The following is a 14,167-nucleotide window of genomic DNA, read 5'->3' as shown; positions in this document are numbered from 1 at the left end:
ACCTGGGCTCAGACACTTCTTTCAGCAGGGTCATTTCTCCAGACACAGAGTTAAGTCCAAGAGTCCCCTTTTCATGTCCCATCATTAGACAGGAAACCCAGACAGAGCTCAGGAGGGATCTCCTTCACCTGCACTGAGGGAAGGGACTCAGCTGAGTCAACAGAAGTGTCTCCTTGTGGCTCTGCAGAGCTGGGGCCAGAGGGACACTCAGCTCCCTCCACAACCCCCATGGACTGGGATTCCTCCTGCCCCAGTTCATTCCCTCCACGGTCTCTTTTCATTGATGACCTCTGTGGGGCTTGCTGATATCTTCAGCAACTTGGAGGTTTCCTGATAAATTTTGCTTTTCTAGAGGCTTGTTCTGTCTTCAGATCCTCAGTTCAGGAATTCAATGCCAAAGGGTTCATTGACACTCAAAACATCTTAAGGAGACAAACTCTGGGAATGATTTACTTTTAAGTCTTCCACTCTTATGAGGTTTATTAGATGGATTTCACAGTCACATTCTGTCGCTGATAAAGTTGGAACGGCCAAAACGACACTGATATCAGACGTAGTGCAGGTGTAAGGTGAATAGGAAGCTGTTTATTGCTCTCAAGTGTTTCTTTTATACTCTTTGTACACTATCGTGCCACAACACAATTGGTCAAAAGTCTCAAGCACAAAAAACTGTAGACACTTTAATTGGTAGTACAGAAGACACTGCACACAGTGTTATTGGTGACACTGAAGACACTGTGCATGCTGTAACATGCTATTGGTGACACTACACACATTTTGATTGGTGACCTCTGGTCTGGGCTGCATTACGTTTGTTCCATCTGGCATTACAGTAAATATTTCCTAAAAGTTGTTTAAATTCCTCGTCACTAATAGCCAGGCTGCTGACAGGTTCTCTGTCAACCCTGACATCTTGATCCTTTCCCTTGGAAGGAGAGGTTAACTGCACTGGACTCTTCTGGTTTGCCTTGTGAGACAAACTGCATAAAACATTCCAGCTGAAATATTCCAGCTGACAGCTGAAATGCTGCATCTGAATTACGTGCAAGGCAAGGTGTTTAGTGCAGCCTGCGATGAACCCAGTCAGGCAGTGGAGCAGGGAAAGGGGGGCTTCTGGAAACTGAGAGGAGAGGCCATGGATGTCTGAGGGGTCTTCAGTGTAATTCAGCATTGCTTCAAGGCTGGGACTTCTGTGGAGTCTCCCAGGATGGCCTGACTTCTGGGATCCTGGGAAGGAGAGGAGGGAAGCTGTCTTGGTCCCTTCTTGCTAAAGCCCTTTCAGATCTCATCAAACCACTGAGAGACTGTGATTACACAAGTGACTCCAGCCCACATCATTAAGCTGGGGGACTTGGATTTCAAGTGCCATTTCATGGTGAATTTGGAGGTATCAGTGATATCTTCAGGCTTAGGTGGCAGCTTTGTGGACCTGTATCTTGGAGCTTGGATGTTTTAAATGGAAGTAAGGTGGAACACAGACATGCAGTGTGATTTTTGACTGCCTTTGGCACAGCCACTGCAATGCCAGGGGGGTACCTGTGTGCCTCAGGTACTGGTAAAATAGGGATAATGGTGAGAGGGAAGTAATTAAAGCTGCAACCAGGAGATGTGTTCCTCTGTGAAGATGTTGGCCTGGGTACCTATGAGATTTAGGAGCCCTAACATTTCTACCTGTAGTCTCTACTGTGGGAGTTTCCCATTGTCTCCCCATGTATGGACACCTTTACCTGGGTCAGGTGTTTGTCCCTGTCCTGTGTGTCCCTTGAATCATGGGACTGACTGGCTCTGTTAAAATTGTTTTGTGGGATTTTTGTGTTCACTGCCTCAGTCTGGCTCACAAGTGCTTGGCAGGAATATCAATGCATTTTCTGGGACTCTTGGTCAAACTGTGAGCTCTGAAAGTCAGGCTGCTCTGCAGAAGGGCACATGATTGGATCAAGATGCCTTTAAAGTCTGTGGGCTGAAGCATGTGAAGGTTAGGTTTGTCTAGTACCAAATATTTCTTAATTGGTGTTCAGTGATGTTTTCCAAGAAGCAAGTGCCCATCTCCCTTTGGTGTTGGCTCAGGAATTGTACACTGACTCAGGAAACACCTTTTCCTCTGCACTCAATGGAAGTTGGGTCTTCATTGTGTTTGAAATTCCCACTCCTTATTTACATGCTGAGGGCAATTAGGTGGAGATGGGGAGTTTTCCAAAGAATAAAACATGTTGGGCTCGCTGTCACTTTCTTAAGGTCCTTGGAGTCAGGACCCAGGGTTTCAGATATGGTGTAGTTAATTATTCCTGTTCTTTTTCTCTGAAGCTTCTTAGATGCCCTGTCTGAGATTTCCAAATGAGGCCAGAAACCTAAGCACAAAGGTAAAGGTTTCATGGAGAAACTAGGTCATGTCTGTCCAAGAAAGCTGGCCAGAACAGCCTGGAAAAGCTCCCAGTGGTACTCTGGCATTCCACAAGACAGGAGTCATTCCCCTGGACTAATGTCCAGAACGTTTGGCCATCTAATGTTTGTATTTCAGATCAAATTTGGGGTGTTGCTAAATACTTCCCTTGTTGCATAATGTAACACAATGTCTTAGAATTTCTTGATCTTGGAGCAATCTTTCCAAAGGGAATGTTTAGCTGATAAAACAGGTAATGGTGCAGGTCCTGTCAGTAGGTCCCAGCAGAATTTGCAATGCTATAGATCCATACCACTACCAGTGCACACACTTTCATTATGCTTTACATTTCTCCCATAATTTTTCCCATTTAAGGGAAAACAAGAATGCTCCAAGTCAGAAAAAGTAGCCAGTGACACTCATGAGAACCCCACACAGTGAGAATCTCTTCCCACAGGCTGAAGTAGCTCTGAACTTTACACTGCTTTGCTTTGTCTGTGCAGATAGTTGCAACAATCATGGCAATCACAGGAATTGTGATGATGGCAAATGCAGATGGTTTCCAGGGAGATTCAATCACTGGGGTGGCATATGCTGTGGGATCAGCCTCCACATCTGCCTTGTATAAGGTAGGTCACGACTGTTCGTTTGGATTCTTATATTCACCATTATCAGCTGTTAAAAATGCACAAGTACAAAGAGAGTGGCTGTAAAATAAATGTTTTATTTCCTGCATCATTCATGTTGTGACCAGGTGATGTCACCACGTCAGGAAATCCACGATGAGGGTAATTAGTTGTCACCTGCCAAATATTCAGGGTGGCTTTGCTTTATGAGTCTTTAATGAAATCTTCATTGCTATGCTATAGGGAGTTTCAGATAATTTTTTAATCATGCCAACGCTGTTTAAAAACACTGTTTCAAAGGGACTTTCCCCGTGCGGAATGGAGAGCCTGGATGTGGGATGTGCTGTTTTCCCCGAGTGGGAATTCAGGGCTCACCCCTGCACTGCACATTCTGGGCTCCTGCTGGGCTTGGAGCCCTGGTGTGAGCTCAGCACACTTGAGAATGCTTGGAAGCAGTGGCTGCTCTGGAAGGTGAGGGATGGACAAGGCAGAGTCATGTCTCAGAAACAGGTTGGGCTGAGCGTGGCTGTGTTTATCTTTGGCTTGAGGAGGGTGAAGTATGTGTAAATTTTGGAGTTTGTTGTAGTGGGATCAGAATTTGCCTCCCAGCTACAGAGTTTGCTCACATTGGTAATGAATTTGTGCAGGAGAACTTTGCTCCCATGACTGTCGTGACTTCTAAACCCCTCTTCTCTCCTCTCCTTTGCAGATTTTGTTTAAAATGTTCCTTGGAAGTGCAAACTTGGGGTAAGCAGCTCATTTTGTGTCCACCCTGGGCTTCTTCAATTTCATCTTCATTTCTGTCACCCCAATCACACTGTATTTTAAAAAAGTGGAGTACTGGTACCCTTTCTCTGCTGTACCCTGGGGTTACCTGTGTGGAGTAGCTGGCCTCTAGTTAGGTATGTGATAAAAAAAAAATACTCATTTTTCCAGCTCTTTTCTCCCCACCAATACAAAATTAGCCTCTGGCACAAACAATTTCCCCCTGTCCTCCTAAACATCAGAGTTCTCTCACAGATTTAGTCTGGTCCCAATGCAAATTGGTACTCCTTGGAAATGATTTATATTTTTCATTATTCTTAATGAAATAATACTATTAATATATAATTAATAATTAAGATATAAGCGATAATTATAAATAATAATTAATAGTGATAGTAATAGCAGGGAGTAAACATGAAGCAGCCATAATAATGGTTCACTTTTTCATCCCTACTCTAGTTCCACACCAATTCCCCTGTCTCTGGAATAGCTTGGCTGCTCTAAATCCCATTTCAAAGGGCTGTGTGTTCTCAGTGTCTTCCTAGCACACTCTGTGGGGTGTTTGTGCACTGACACATGGATGCCCAGTGCTGGGGCACCTTTCTGTGGGTGCTGCAGGTGCTGGGCAAGGCTCACACAGCCCTTCCATAACGCTCCCTCTTCCTGAGCCAGAATTGCCATTCTCCAGCCAGGCACAGTATCTGTTGGATTCAGCCCGGGGGCGTTTTAATTTCCAGATATAACAACATCCCTTCCTTTAGTGAAGTCTCTATTATTTCATAATTGAAGAGGTTTCTGTCTCCACTACACGTTTATCAAATGGAAGCAAAGAGAATGCCTGGTACACAGCCCATCCTGAGACGTGGTTGGGCTGACAGCTGAGCTCTGTGAGCGCCTTGAACCAGAATTTCAGCTCCTCTGTGAGCACCTGAGGGACAAAAAACGGGGCTAATTTATCACCCATCCATCTACCAAAGTGTATAACCCCAGCCATGAGGGAACAACCTGATGGAGCAGACAAGGAGGAGCAACCCTTTGCTCCTTTTGTGTAGGGGACTCAGCAGCAGGACTGAGTGACCAGAAGAAAATTTTTGAAAGTTTCTGCAGCTTGCTTTTGATCTCCCAAGGAAATTGTAGCTGGCTGGTAACGCTGTCATGTAAAAAAACCAAACAAAACTAATGCATAAATTTAAGGTGTTGAATATTTGTATATCTGTCAGATTTCATTTTGCCTTCAACATGGCACCAAGGCTGTGGTCTTGCCCCAGTCTGCTTAATTTGCAGTTAAATTCGTCAGCTAATTGTGTTTAGTGCCCTTTAGAGTATGAGTTCCTGCTGCTGTCACCTTTGGGGTGTGGTCCAGGTGGAGGGTTTGCAGCCTTTTGTCAGGGAAATGTCCCACTGAGACAAGGACAACACAACCTCAGCCAAGAGAGCAAGCTGGGATCACCACCCTTCTGTTAGGGGAACAAATGAAGGTTTCTGGCAGCAAAAACAGGTTGTTTGTATCTGATTAAAGTTTGGGAAAAGCCATGAAATATGAGTGTGATAACCTTGGTATTACAGTTTGTGAAAGGCCATCCAGCCCTTCCCATTACACCAGTCAGAACTTCCCCTCATTTCACACTCCTAAATAAAAAAACCAAAATCACTCACTTTGTGACAACTACATAATTGTGGTGTGGATACTGATATCACACTTGCAGGGTGAAGTGGAAGAGAAATATCTCACTCTAGTGTTTTTCCCTGTAATCATGTATGATTTGCTCTGTTTTTCCCTGGCTTTCAATATCCTGGTTAACGTTGGTGTCGTGCTCACATACCCCATCCTGATCTCCATCGGCACAGTGCTCAGCGTCCCTGGAAATGCAGGTACCACGGCTGGTGGTGGAAAAATAACCCCACGGGCACACAGACAGCACAAGCAGTTTATTGTCCAAATACTCAAAATCTGTTGTCACCAGGGCAGGGGGTATACGTGGGAATTTAATCCAGAGTCCTGTCTTGTTGAACAGCCTTTGCCTCTGCTCTTCCACCTTCTCAGCCTCGCCGCTCCTGGGATTTGAGCATGTTTTCAAAGAAACATCTATTTTTAGGGGGATGCAGGTCAGAGCTGCAGAACAATCAGTACCTGAAGGAGGCTGCCCAAGGGCTCAGGTGCCCTCTTGGTGCTGGTTGTGGGTCTGGGAGGCACCGACTCCAGCTCTCTGACCCACGTGCTGCTCTCTCCCAGTCCCTGGTCTGTGCAGCCCAAGGAAACATTCTGCTGGTGCAAACTGTTGAAGAGGAAGAGTTTCCATAAAGTGCCTTCCCTCTCAGAGAAGAAATCATGGAATCATAGATTCATTATGGTTGGAAAAGACCTTCAATATCTCCAAGGAGATTGGAGGTTGGACCTCCAAGTCAAACCCTCAACAAAATATGCCCATGGCCAGTTAACCATACAGTGAAGTGCCACATCTACTCACTTCTTGAACACTTTCAGGGATGGTGACTCCACCACTTACCTGAGGAGCCTGGTCCAGCCCTTAACCATTCTTCCAACTAATAAATATTTCCTAATATCCAACCTGAGGCCATTTCCACTTGCTCTATCACTTGTTACCTGAGAGGCAAACACCCACCTGTCTACAACCTCCTCTCAGGGAGTTGTAGAGAGTGAGAAGGTCACCCTGAGCCTCCTTTTCTCCAGGCTGAGCCCCCCCAGCTCCCTCAGCTGCTTCTCATAGACCCTTTCACATGGAAACCTTGAGGCTTGGATCCCACAAGGCTTCCTCAGAGCCTGCATGAGGTGGTGAGAGATGGAAGAGATATGGCACTTCCAGTACTGTGCTATCAGGTCAAAGCTGTTCTCTGAACTAAGGGTGCTGCTCACTCTGAAGATCTGAGAGCTACATGGCCACTGTCACAGCCAGAGTGCAGCACATGGGTCACAGAGACGTGCCAGGCTGCTCTGATGCCATCATCCATATGTTGGAAATCAGAGACAAGGTAAAAACTAACAAAGACAATTCAGAAATTGTGCTGAAACGCTCTGTCTGGGAAAAAGATAACAAAAAGACTGAAAATGCGGATTAATTAGCATGTGAAGCGAGCAATCAATAACCAGTAGAAGATAGAATACTAATTAATGAAGAGGATTATGAAATTTACAGCCAATGAGCATTAATTCTTTTGTTTGCTAAAAATGCATAAAATAGTGAAAAGTATTGAAAGTGGGTGTGTGTGTCTGGTGAAGTGACCCCACAAGCACCCTGATAATATTGGTAATAGATTATTATTAAAGCATATAAATGCATAGAAATAACAAGGTAATAAAGTAATGCCTGCTTTCCAATACTAAAAAAATAGCTACAGAGTTTGATTTGTCCTGGTTTTGGTGACACATCCCACTGCTGGTTTGATGTTGTTGTTGTTTCCTTCCCTGCAGCTGTGGATCTGGTGAAGCACAAAATGATCTTCAGCGTGGTGAGGTTGGGAGCCACCATCATCATCTGCATTGGTTTCCTGCTCATGCTGCTCCCCGAGGAATGGGATGAGATAACCGTGAGGTTCATCAACAGCCTGAAGGGGAAGAAAAGTGAGGATCACGCCGACGAGATCCCAGAGTCCAGCGTACACACGAGGAGCAGGAGCAGAGCTACCGGGACAGTGTCTGTACCACTGGCTTAGGGCTGGTGGACCTCCCCTGCACGCAGATGTATATTCTGTGAATATAGCTGAAATCCCCTCACCACCTGTATGCTTAAAAAAAAATGACATTTAACCTGAACAAGGGATGGACTGTAAGATAAGAGAAATACAGCTATAATAAATGTTTACATTTATACACTTATCGAGGAACGGGTGTAAATAACTACAATAAAATGTTTTGTAATAAAAAAGACATTTCTGTTGGCGTCTCAGTGAAGTGGTAGGTTTAAAATGTGGATCAAGTTTACATCATTTATCCTCTTTTTGCTTTTGCCTTGAGAGGCATTCTCAAGGATACAAATTTTGGATATTTCCAGCCAAATCTCAGAATTGAACATCTCAACTTGCCTTCAATAAGGTGACCTTTCAGCAAGGTACTAGGTTTGGAAAACCATTTCAAACCTCTCCTGGCATTTTTGAGAATTCATTTGTGAAAGACCCTGATGTTCTCGTTTACATGTGGAATTATTATCAGAAAATATCAGCAAAACATGAAGCCTCCATCCCAAACCACGCTGAGCTGTGCCTCTTTCTAACACCACCTTTCTAGAATTGGTGCTGGGATTTGGATGCCTTTGGTAAAGCCAAAAATTATTTTATTAATCTCTTTTTCCCCCAGAAAAGCTGCACTCCCAGCTGCACAACAAGCTTCTCAGGAGACATGGAACACCCCAGATTGCCAGCGTCCCTGGGAAATTCCTATTTTCAGTTCCTATTTTCTAGGGCTTTGGGACAAACCAATATTTTTCTTAACCTCCACTGTGGAAAAGTCTTTCAAAAACCAAAACAAATCAAACAACCTTCCAGTCCCTTCCCTAAGCCTATTGCTGTGTAATTTAGGCTGGCTTACAGCGTTCCTAGGACTGACCATGGAAGACTGTCTTTATTTGAGAGCACTTGATATGCAGACAAGCATTTTTTTCCCTTTTCTTTTTTATTTTTAAAGGGAGAATAGAAACAACTGGAAAGTATCACAGGTTGCTGAGCTCTGCTGGCTCTACTGCCCACAGTTTGTAAGTTTGCTTAGCAGCTAGAAGGAGTATTTTGCTTTTGGGTATTTTTTTTTTTACATAGATAATGTTTCTGCCAGGAAAAAATAGTCATGTAAATAATAACAAAGGCACTTTTAGATTTTATTCTTCCCTTTGAGGTTTTTATTTTATCCTTTAATGTCCGTGTCCAAACTGTTCCTTGCAACAAGCAGAGCTGATAAAATACTTGTGTATATTTAAAAAACCCACAGCTGGGCTCCTTTATCACATGGCTGAAGAATTAGGGCTGTAGAAACCAACCCAAACCAACTGCTTCCTGTTCATTAAACCCAGAAGTGTAAGGTTTGGGTACACTTTTACAGCTCCTTGTCTGCTGCTTTTGAAAGGAGCTAGACATAGAAAAGTATCCTAAAAAAGTGAAGTCTGTGGAACAGGAGATACTGATGGTAAAACACCGATGGGCTAAGAGCACACAACATATGGCAGCTTGGACACCACCTCAAGTTGGTTTTGGAGTTGATATATTCATTTACATTACTAGATTAGGGGACGTGTTTTACTGAAATTTTAGCTCCTGCCAAACTGAACACACGGGAAAAACAAAACTTTCAGTCAGTATGCATTGATGAAGATTTTTTGGCAAGCAGACTCATAGAAGCATCTTCAGGCACAGGACTGGATCCTTCAAGGAACGTCACTGAACTTGAAAGCACCCACCTGAGTGTCCCTAGGATGAGTTGGAAGGCCTTAGAAAGGCTGGAGCACTTACTCTCTCAACTCCAAATCATCCAATACAGATTTGGCTTTGTATTTTTGAGCCCTTCAAAGCTTTCCTGGCCAGTTAGCTCTCTGCAGCAGAGGAAGGATTAGTGTTTTTGCAATATTATCCCTTGTTTGGGGTGCTTTTGGAAGACTGAGGGAACTTTTGTTCCTTGAGGGCTTTTATCCCTTACCGGAATTATTCTATTCTTATCCCTTAATAAAAAACCCTTTGCAAACCAAACAATGCCAGGGTTTTTTGCTTCTGTTTAGTTTTTGAAATTGACACTCAATGGACCATTTGAAGGCAAATGAGTTGCTGCTGATTTCAGTACAGCTGCGACTAAAGGGGTCAAAGCAGCGTTCGTGCCCTTGCCCACACATTGTGTCACAGCCCCCGTGTTTAGGATGGCCACCAGCCAAGACTTCTCCCAAGGAGGCCATGCCAGCTTCTGTGGAGGCCCCGTGCCCTTCCCACTGCTGCTGTGTTGGCAGCTGAGAGGGCTCTTTCTGCTGCCACAAGCAGGCACAGGAGGGGAGTGTTTGCTCCTTTTTGGAGCCATTCCTAAAGTTCATGTCCAGCTGTCTCAGATGCTTTAGGGAATGGATTCCTTCCAACCTGGGGCAGGTTGGTCAGGTTGGGGGAGGCCACAGGGCCCGTGTCCGTGTGTCACAGGGCCCTTTGTGACACGTCCTGATATAGGTGTTGGGCGGCAATGTGGCCGCACCACAGTGCTCAGAGCACGCGTCTGGTCAGGACGGGACTGAGCGGTGCTGTGAGGAGTCTCCTCGCAGCCAACTCATTCGTTGCTGACCCGAAGCGATTCTGAGAGTTCTTTTTCTTGCAAGTTCCCTCGAGGCCATACCACAGGAGTTGGTGACCCGGAGGTTTTTCCGAGGCATCCCCACTCCCTGTGGGAGTGGCCCTCGAGGCCAGGCCACAGGCCTTGGTGACCCGGAGCTTCTCTGGGCATCACCAGTGCTTGTGGAAGGTGCCTACGAGGCCAGACCACGGGACTTGGTCATCTGCAGTCCCTGTGGAAGGTGCCCTCGAGGCCAGACCACGGGACTAGGTCATCTGCAGTCCCTGTGGAAGGTGCCCTCGAGGCCATTTTGTGAAATTTGCCCAACAAGGTCTTTTCTGAGGCGTCTCTCGTGCAAGTTCCCTTGAGACAAGACTGTGGCATGGCAGGGAGACGCTTCAGCCTGTTCAGGCTGCTGAGGAGGAAGAACAGGAGTGGCCCTGGGGTGGCCCCAGCACAGCAAGCTGAGGAACCTCTGCAGCAGGGTGAGTGCTGGAGCTGGACCACAGGGCTGGTGGCTGCAGCCAGCTTGGCCCCTTCCTGTCCCCTCTGGACACGTCCAGGGAAAAAGGAGGGGGAAAGAGGGGCCACTGGGCACCCCAGGGCCGGCCCTGCCTGTGGAGTGCAGGGCTGGGCTGTGTTCCCTGGCCTCTCCTGCAGCCCCTCAGCTCCACCTGCGCTCGCTGTTTGACAGATCCAGGCCAGGACTGGACAGAGGAGCAGGACCACCCCCGTGGCCGCTTCCGCAGAGCAGTTCAGGTACCTGCAGCCATCCCCCCCTGGGCTGGGCCTGCTGTCCCTGCTCTGCCTGGCACTGCTGGTGGAGCGCTCCCATGGACTTCCCTCTCTTCCCTACCCTTTCTTCTCCTGCAGAGATTGCTGAAAATCATGCGCATTCGGCGTAGAACACCCAGAACCACACCACCTGAGCTCGTGTCAGAGCCTGACACCAGGCCAGCTGAGCTCAAGGAGAAGCCTGATGGCAGCACCGCGCCGATTGATCTCATGGAAACCTCTGACACCGCTGTGAGCGAGGACACGGCCAACCCTGACACCGCACTGGCCGACCCCATTGCAAAGGATGACACAGAACCCAGTCATTGCACAGCAAAGCTTGACACCGCTTTGGCTGAAGACACAACCAGCTCTGACACCACAGCGACTGATGTCATGGCCAAGGCTGACATGGTGCCGATGGCCATTGATGGCACATCACACTCTGACATGGCACCGATGGATGGCACAGCAAAGCCTGACACCGCTTTGGCTGGTGACACAACCGGCTCCAACACTGACCTCGTGGCACAGGCTGACATCACACCGATGCCGACTGAGGGCAGAGCAAGCTCTGATGAGGCACCGATGGATGACGCAGCAAACCCTGAGACTGCCGTGACCGATGACACAACCAACACTGAAACCACAACAAGTGACCTCATGGCAGAGGGTGACGCCACGAGTGAGGGCATCGGAAACGCTGCCACCACGCCAGCTGAGAGTGTGACTGATGCTCCCAGTGTGCACTTTTTGGAGGGGAAATGTGTCTCCAGTTGGAAGCCAGTAAGCAGCCTGTGGCCAGGGTTTAAGTCCCCCAGGGGTCTCGTGGCCTCTCAAGTTGGGTCTGCTGGCCCCCTAAACCTTTGAGGCCACACTGTGTGGTGGGAAGGGAAGCACCTGCTCCCTCTGGCAGCTCTCCAACTGTCCCCCACTGCCTCTCCAGGTGCCGGCCATCGTTTGGTACATCCACCATGACCTCACCTCCCACGTGTCTCCGCACACTAACATCTGCAGGCTCGCTGAGACACACCCATGCGATGTGGTGATGACTCTCCTGCGCTGTGCCCCAGAGTGTGACAGGTACAGGGCCCAGCTGCCTTGCTGGCCCAGGGATCACCAACCCTTACAAACCCTCCCCCTGCAGAGCCTGTCCCATGTGGTCTGCCAGACAGATGGAGACTTCCAGGACCCTTGGGCCCCTCCATTTCCCATCCCTGGCCTGTCAGCCCCCAATCCTACTGCCACATGCCCTCCCTGCCCCTCAAGGCACCGTGGCTCTGTCACATGGGCCCCCACAGATGCCCAGGCCACAGTGCTGGGGCTGAGACCCCCCTGACGCAGAGCTCTGGCTCCACAGAGCTGCTGCAATGATGTGGAGAAGCATCGCCTCCTCAGGAACAACAGTGGAGAAGGTGCTGCCAACACTGCTCCAAGTGATGGAGGATTGGCCAGTGCACGGAATGTCCACCTCCGATGGCGACAGCAGAGATGTCTTTGCCCTGGCTGTGAGTTTCTAGAAGTGGCCTTTGCTCCTCCCCATGTCGCCTCTCCAGTGGCTCTCCATCGTCCCCCACCCCTGCATCTCCCTGCCTCAGGCCTTGGGCTGCAAATCTGGCTGAGGGGCAGGTTCAGGGGCACCAGGCCGGCTGCTCCCCCTGCCTCCCCCCTGGCCTCTCCCTCCCACACTCGGACCCTGCCACGTGGACGTCTCGCACTGAGCGCTGTCTCTGTGTGCTTTGATTGCAGGCAACCCTGGCACTGTGGCTGATCATCCAGGAGCCCAAGTGCCAGGGTGCAGTCATGAATTACATCCCCCGCCTGCTCGTGGCTCTGCTGTTCCAAGTGTCCATGAGCACGGAGCAGGTGCCAGAAGAGGTGAACACCTTCTGGAGGGGATGCCTGGAGCAACACCACCTTCCCACCCAGCCCAACAGGTGCTCCATCCCAGTCCTCTCTCCCTGCCATGCCCTCGGGGCTGGGGCCAGCGCTCCCAGCGTGACCTGGCCTTTGCTCTGCACACAGGTTTTTGATAGAGACCATCAAGGCCCTGCTCTGCCACCTGCCATGGGAGGATATTTGGATGGCAAGGAAGCGCAGGCTTGCCTGGGACCCACTCCTGAATTCCGACACCCATCACTATGCAGTGGGTCTGCATGTCAGGTGAGACAATCTTGTCTCTGCTGCTCCCATCATCTCTACCCTGGGCACAGGGCACTCCACACAGCCCCTATGGGTGTAGGGCAGAGGGCCTTGGCCCCAAGGGATGGCTGAGTAGCTTGGAAAAGGCTGCGCAAGGCGGGTGCACAGGAGGAGCCACCTGCCATAGTGCCCACGTCCCATCCAGGGCTGCTGGGAAAAGACCAAGACTCTGTGAGTCACTGCTGGGAGAGCTTTACCCACCCTGCTCAGGGTTCATGCTTTTCCCCCTGACAGGGAGATGCGCCGTCAACTGACCCCCTCCCATTCCCCACTGGCAATCCACCTGCTGGGGTTGCTCAGCTCTGAGGACCCCCGTTGGGAGCTGCCTGCCCTGGAGTTCCTTGTGGAGGTGAGCCCGATGGCGAGCGCTGCCTGGCCCGCCTGCCTCCCCCTCTCTGCCCTCTCACAGCCACAGCTGCCTGGGACGGTGCCTGCACCCTGTGCTGCTGCCTGGGCCCAGCCCTGGGCAGCTCCGGGCTCCTGCTGCCCGGGTACCCTGTCACTGCTCTCTGCCTTCCAGCTCCTGGACTATCTGGATGGAAGGAGATGTCAGAGCAGTGTTGAACAGATCCTGTCAAGGCACCTGCAGAGCGAGTGCCAAGAGAGATGTCGCCTGGCTCTCCGAGGCCGCATGGTGCTCTGGATGGATCTGTCAATGGTGAGAAGGGGACACCCGGCTGAAGCCACACAGGCAGCCTGGGGCTGGGGAAGGCAGGAGCTTGGGCTTGGCAGGGCTCTGGCAGCTGTGGATGCTCTTCCCAGCTCTCCTGCCTCCCTGTTCTGCTGCCTGGGCCCTGCGGGACAGGTCTTTGGCCTCTGGGCCCCGGAGCAGCAGGGTGGGGTTGCACCGCCAGAGAGCTGTTGGTGGGGCAGCTGTTCAGGGCTTGACAGCACAGCACTGTGTTCCACACAGGCCCAAAGCATCTGTAGCCTGTCTCAACACCTCCTGGAGCTGCTGCCTGATGCAGACGGAGAGCTGGTCGTGATGACCCTCTCTGTGTTTGTGACTGTGCTCCGGGACAAAGACATTCGGGCACTCATCTCCACTGCCCCCAAGCTGGCTGAGGCGCTCCAGCCACTCTTAGACAACGTAAGGCTTTGTGTCCCCAGTCCACAGGCACTGGCTGCTGCCAGGAAACTTTGTGCCCTGTGGATGTTCAGGCTTGTGCCTGT

The 14,167-nt window shown here is 49.5% G+C and overlaps 1 pseudogene; it reads left to right on the top strand.

Moving 5' to 3' along the window:
- Positions 1-2,898: 2,898 nt before the first annotated feature.
- LOC135405562 (solute carrier family 35 member F4-like) lies at positions 2,899-7,594 on the top strand (annotated as a pseudogene).
- The last annotated feature ends 6,573 nt before the right edge of the window (positions 7,595-14,167 follow it).

This window comes from Pseudopipra pipra, chromosome W (assembly GCF_036250125.1).
Source record: "Pseudopipra pipra isolate bDixPip1 chromosome W, bDixPip1.hap1, whole genome shotgun sequence".
In the NCBI taxonomy this organism is placed as follows: Eukaryota; Metazoa; Chordata; class Aves; order Passeriformes; family Pipridae; genus Pseudopipra; species Pseudopipra pipra.
Note: the sequence above shows the minus strand (reverse complement) of the source record. Positions and strands in the feature narration are given on the sequence as shown.